The sequence below is a fragment of the Lepidothrix coronata genome, unplaced genomic scaffold (assembly GCF_001604755.1).
Source record: "Lepidothrix coronata isolate B3197 unplaced genomic scaffold, Lepidothrix_coronata-1.0 Scaffold134, whole genome shotgun sequence".
Taxonomy (NCBI): Eukaryota; Metazoa; Chordata; class Aves; order Passeriformes; family Pipridae; genus Lepidothrix; species Lepidothrix coronata.
In genome coordinates, this window is record NW_016690314.1 from 1,649,078 (window position 1) to 1,655,077 (window position 6,000).

The window sequence follows — 6,000 nt, forward strand, 5'->3', positions numbered from 1 at the left end:
CAAAGCTCGTGCTGTTCTGGCATCCTGCCTCCCTCAGCAGCCCCTGGGAGACGCCCGGCGGATGAGCACAGGAATCGTTTGGAATAGCTGTGGACACGGACAGCATCCGGCTCCCAGCCCAGGGACACTCTCTGCTGGCTCTTCCAGTCTGGTCCTCACAGCACCCCATGGAGCAGCCCCTGTGCAGTCCCAGCACAGCCCTCTGGATGAAGCTCAGTGGCTTTTGCCTCCCCTTGTGCACTGTCACACACGAGAGGCACAAAACAGGCTCCAGGTACCGAAGCACCTCCAGATTCCTTTGCTATCTCAGCAGAGGAAACCAATTTGGAACATACAGTAACAGAGATTTTTAGGGCTCAGGATTTATACCACAGTCTCATCGTGACAGAGACGTTACATTTACATAACTCGGCAGCAGCACAGGATTCTCTCCCTCCAAACCCCCCTGGTCTCCATGAGGCTGTGGTGGAGCCGCCTTCCCTCACACGCACCCACGGGCGAGCCAGCAGCTCGTCTACCAGCTACTACAGAGCCACTACCCTCATCCCACCTCCCACGGCATCTGAGCATCCTCCCGGCTCCAAGACACAATCCTACAACTACAACTGTCTTGTATTTATGGGGTAATAATGTCTCAAAGACTCCCAGCACACTCTGCAACCTGACACACCCGATACTCCAGAGGAGTTTGCTCTGCACTGAGGAACCACCACACACGCCACCACAGGGGAACAGCACAGCCAACAACACAACCAGGATCACAGGACCATGAAGGCTGGAGAAGACCTCCAAGATACCAAGTCCAGCCTTTGGCCAATACCACCAGTTTACTCAATTTCTGAACATCTCCAGGCACGGGGACTCCATCACCTCCCTGGGCAGCCCCTTCCCATGCCTGACCACCCTTTCCAGCAAGAAATTCCTCCTGATGTCCAACCTGACCCTCCCCTGGCACAGCCTGAGGCTGTTCCCTCTCCTCCTGTCCCTTGGGAGCAGAGCCCGACCCCCCCCGGCTCTCCCCTCCTGTCAGGGGGTTGCAGAGCCAGAAGGTCCCCCCTGAGCCTCCTTTTCTCCAGGCTGAGCCCCCCCAGCTCCCTCAGCCCCTCCTGCTGCTCCAGCCCCTTCCCAGCTCCCTTCCCTTCCCTGCACACGCTCCAACCCCTCAGTGTCTCCCATGCCATGAGGGCCCAGACCTGGACACAGCAGTCAGGTGTCTCACCACTGCCCAGCACAGGGGACTGTCACTGTGGTCCTGTGGCCACACCAGTGCTGGTACAGCCCAGGTGCCATTGGCCTCGTTGCCCATCAGGGCACAAATGAGCCCAAGAGCAGCTACACCTGCTGGAAGGGTTGTCAGGACGAGATACACCTGCTCCCCTGACGGCCCCACCCGGGGGCAGGCACCTGAGCAGGGCTCAAGATATTCCCAACCTGTTTTAATCCAGCTTCAAAGTACTGAAACACAAGTTCCACCTCAATACTCTCCACTTCAGCTCATCTTACATAAAGCAGCCAGAAGGAGCTTCTGCTTCCAGAAGGGATTTCTGGACCTCACCCACTTGACCAGCCACTGGGATGTTCCCTTGCACACACACACACAGAGCATGGGAGGAGCTGGAACCCTGCTCACACACTGCACTCCAAACTGCCACCCTTGTAGGTGACCAGCCCTCTTCTCATGCTATCACTGTGTCATGGCCATTCAGCACTGCCCTTACCACAGCAGTTACTGTAAAATCACACCAAGACCTGCCACCACAACAGCAGGACCTCATGGTTTTGAGTCCTGCTCCAACATACAGTGACACCTGTGAGCTGCCAGCACCCCAGATTAGTTCTTCACTTGAACTTGATTTTTCCACTTCCCACACTGCCCCACACCAACACAGGTTTGCTGAGGTGACATGAGAGGATTGATGGTGCCGTGAATAAGATGACATCACACAGTCATTCAGGTTGGAAAAGCCCTCTCAGACCATCAACCTGTGCCCAATCCCCACGTTGTCCCCCAGCCCAGAGCACTGAGTGCCACGTCCAGGCCTTCCTTGGACACCTCCAGGGCTGGGGACTCCACCACCTCCCTGGGAAGCCCCTTCCCATGCCTGACCAGCCTTTCCATGAGGAATTCCTCCTGAAATCACACTTCTCATTTATAAGCAGAGACCACAGCTGCCCTTTACACCCTGTTCATCAGGCCCAGGACACCTCCTCCACCCACCTCTTCTTACCCACAGCTGCAGCTCCAACAACCATCACCAAAGAGACACACCAACTGCTCACCCCTTCCGTGCTCTTCACCAGAGCCTCTTCCACCCTCCACTGATGGGGTTCAGGATTAGCAAATCTTATAAAGATATATGATTTCCCCCAGTAAAGCTCCACCCACGATTGCAAAGGCAAACCAAAGTTACTCTTGCTGCTTGTTTACTTCCTAATTTATGAACCCCTGTAAGAGGAAACTCTATTTTCAAGACTTAATGCTGCAAAACAGATGGGGTAAAAAAAATCTCATCCAAGCGAACACTTTAATCTCAGAGGGAAATAAGGCATGTTAAGAGAAAAAACCCTGTTATTGACAAACAAGAGATTAAAGAAAACATTACAAATAATCAGCTCAGGATCAGCTTACTTGACAGCTAGTTCTGAAACACATTGGAACTATGGTTTTACTTCCACAGTGACTCCTTTTCTGGTTTAAACACACTGAGCTCTACACCTTTGCACCAATTCAAGACACTTGGTTTCCAATGTGGTCAACTTTCACATTTGTTTCATCAAATTCTTACACCAGAATTTATGGCCTGATCGATGCCACCCCCTTTCTCCATTCACTGAACCACCAGTGCTGAGCAACCAAAGCTCTGCTACAGCCATGACACTGTGAACCCCATCATTGTTCCAGGCACTGACCTTACACTGGCAAAACCACCGGGCATTTAGAACCTGGAATATTTGCTGTGCGAGGAAATTGGCTTCAATTAAGCTCCAGAAAATCAACAAACAGAAAACCCAGTGCCTGGTAGCCCATTAACTTGGCCACAGAGAAACCACAGAAAGAAAGGAAGAGCCAGTGGGTTTTTATCACATCCCATCACAGAGCTGAGCCCTGCAAGGAGAGCAGCTCCACTGAGGGCCTCTAGTCTGGGCTCAGAGTCAGCCAGGCCTTGGCTCAACAAGTCTGGAAGTCCTGGGATAGCAGGCAAACTTCCGAGTGCAGGAAAAGAAGCTCCAAGGCAAACAAGAAAACGCACATTGACAACACAAAGCACACGCACAGGTACCGACCCTCGTCAATACGTAAAACGAAAGGCTCCCTCACACGCTACTCCACACACGACTGCAGCCACTAAATCTTCATCAGGCAAAGATCTGGATTGCATTAGCCACGTTTTCCCTTCCTGATTTGCGAGCAGCAGGATCGCAGCGCGATCCATCTGTGCTGAGCGGGCACAGAACTGCTGCACGGCACAAATCTGAGTCAAACCTTTCACCTGTTGGACTGTTTTCCTACAAACTCCGAGCCAGCCTGGCCCCACGCGGGGCAGGGATGGAGAGGCTGAGCGAGCCGAGCTGTGCCCGCTGCGGGCGGGCAGAGCCCCCGGACCCCGCACGGCCCCGGCACAACCCGCAGCACCGACCAGGCGGAGCTGCCAGCACCAGGGCGTAAAGCCGCTCGGGATTATGGCACATCCCACGTCCCTGGATGGGGAATGCACATGTGCCCCCACCCCTTCCCCCGCTCCAGTCCAGTTAGTGTAGTCCAGGAAACAGCCAAATATTTGGGCTGTCGGGCCAGTCCCCGGGACCCTCCGAAACATCCACCCACCGCCGCCCGGCTTTTGACCATTTAAGAGGAAGATCGCCCGTAGCCAAGTCCCCATCGGCGCTCGCCGGTGTTTACATAACGCAGAACATCCCTCGCGGCTGAGCCCCGGGTACGGGGGAAAAAACACGGGGAAAGTTGGAGCGGACACGGGGCTGCACCGCCGGGCCCCCGGTGGTCCTGGGGAGGGAACCCCGGCCCGCCACCTCCCGGGACCCGCCGGGAGGGCGGAGGGTCCCTGCCGCGTCCTGCCAGGGCTCCGCCGGCCGGGCATCCCCGCCAAGCACCGGCTGCATCCCGCGGGCATCCCCGCCCAGCACCGGCTGCATCCCCCGGGCTGCGGCTCAAGGCTGTCCCGGCGGCCGCTCGCCATCCCCCTCCCTCCTTCCCCGGCCGTACCTGGCTGCGGAGGCGGCGGGGCGGGCTATGTGCGGCTGGACAACCCCATCCCGGTCCCGCTCCCGAGGCTGCGCCCGCACCGCCTCAGCCGCGCGTCCACATGGTCACTGCACCCTGCGCCCCGCGCCGCGCCTTAAGTACCGCGCGGGGCACGCCGGGAAACCGAGTCCCGCCACCGCAGCGCCAACTACGGCGGCGCCCCCCAGGACTACAACTCCCAGCGTGCCCCGCGCCGCACCCCGGGCGGGGGGAGCAGAGCTGCCGGTCCGTGTGCTCGGGGATGGAGGGATGGGACGGGATGGGATGGGATGGGATGGACACCCCGTTGGGGTCGGGAGGCTGCGCACAGAGCCCAGAGCAGGCGGCGCGAGGCGCTGCTTGCGCCGGGGAGTCCCGGGGTGCGGCGGTGCGGGGGTACCGGGCACAGGGGCTGCGGGAAAACCGGCCGGGGAGAGTAAACACGGAGTAAACGCTGAGTAAATCTGGTGTCGGCAGCACGGGATAGCGGGGAGGTGACGCCTAAACCCTAAATGGGAGGTCTGAGGCTGCAGCTGCTGGCACAGGTGGTGTCACTTCTGCGGGGGCTCAGGTGGGGGCCCTCGGTGAGCAGGGCGGGGGTGGGAAACACGGCTGTCCTGAGAGAAACAGCTCAGAGCTCGGAGAGTTTCACTGGGTTTCCTCTGCACTAGAACGGTGTCACAGGTTTGTCCCTAACGTGACAGCCTGTCTGCGTGTGATATCACAGCTTCAGCCAGGATGAACAGCAGTGATTAAGATTATAGTACTATTCCATTTATTAATTGCATTAAGCAATACTTTGTCCTTAAACGTTAACCAAAGTTATTTTCCACAATCACACCCTGTTTTCCATGCCCTCTGTGGGGTACACGTGGCTGGCTGGCAGCACCAAGAGCCATCTAGAGATGGGTGCAACGTTTGCCTGTGAAATAACTGTATCACCTTTACTGGCAGCAGGTGAAGGAAACACTTTCCTGTGCTCATTTCCACCCACACCCTGCTGTGTGGATAACAGGGAATGGTGTGGAACTCCTGCCAGGCTCCTTGCTTGTTGCTCTCCACAGCAGTGGGATGACGCTGGAGAATGGGAACAAGCCTGGATCAGCCAGTGGCTCAACTCAACACACCCTCCCACGGCACTGGTTGTCCATTAAAAACAGCTCCAGAGGAGCTGGAATTGTGGCTCAGGAGCAAGGACGTGCAGGAGCAGAAGGCCGTGACTCAGGAGCTGAAGCGAAGGTCAGTGCACGGTTTTATGGTTCTCCTCCATGGCTGCAATACTACAAGCCATTACTCATCAGGAATTTGGCAGAGTAGAGGTGCCTAATATCATTAGATAATCCTAATGAATTCTTGTGTAAGCAAATCTAATCTCTGGATGGTTCAGCGGGTGGAGGCTGTGAGTGGCTGCAGCCAGGGCAGGCAGTGACATAAGGACTGTCACCAGAGCCAGGGCAGAGCTGTGCCTGCTGCACACCTTGAGCAGCTCTGCAGGCAGCGTGCCTGGAAACAGCTCCAGAGCTGAGGGAGAAATCCGAGCAGCAGCAGTGTGGGAGAGCTGGAACAGCCTGCCCAGGGAGGGCGTGGAGCCTCCCTCTCCGGAGACATTCCTCCTCCAAACACCAAAGGCCACATTTTTTCTCACGGACCACATTTGCTTCTGGGTCTGAGTTCTTCAAAGGCTGAGGAGTTCATAGAATCACGGAATCCTGGAATGGTTTGGGCTGGAAGGGACCTTAAAGCCCATCCAGTGCCACCCC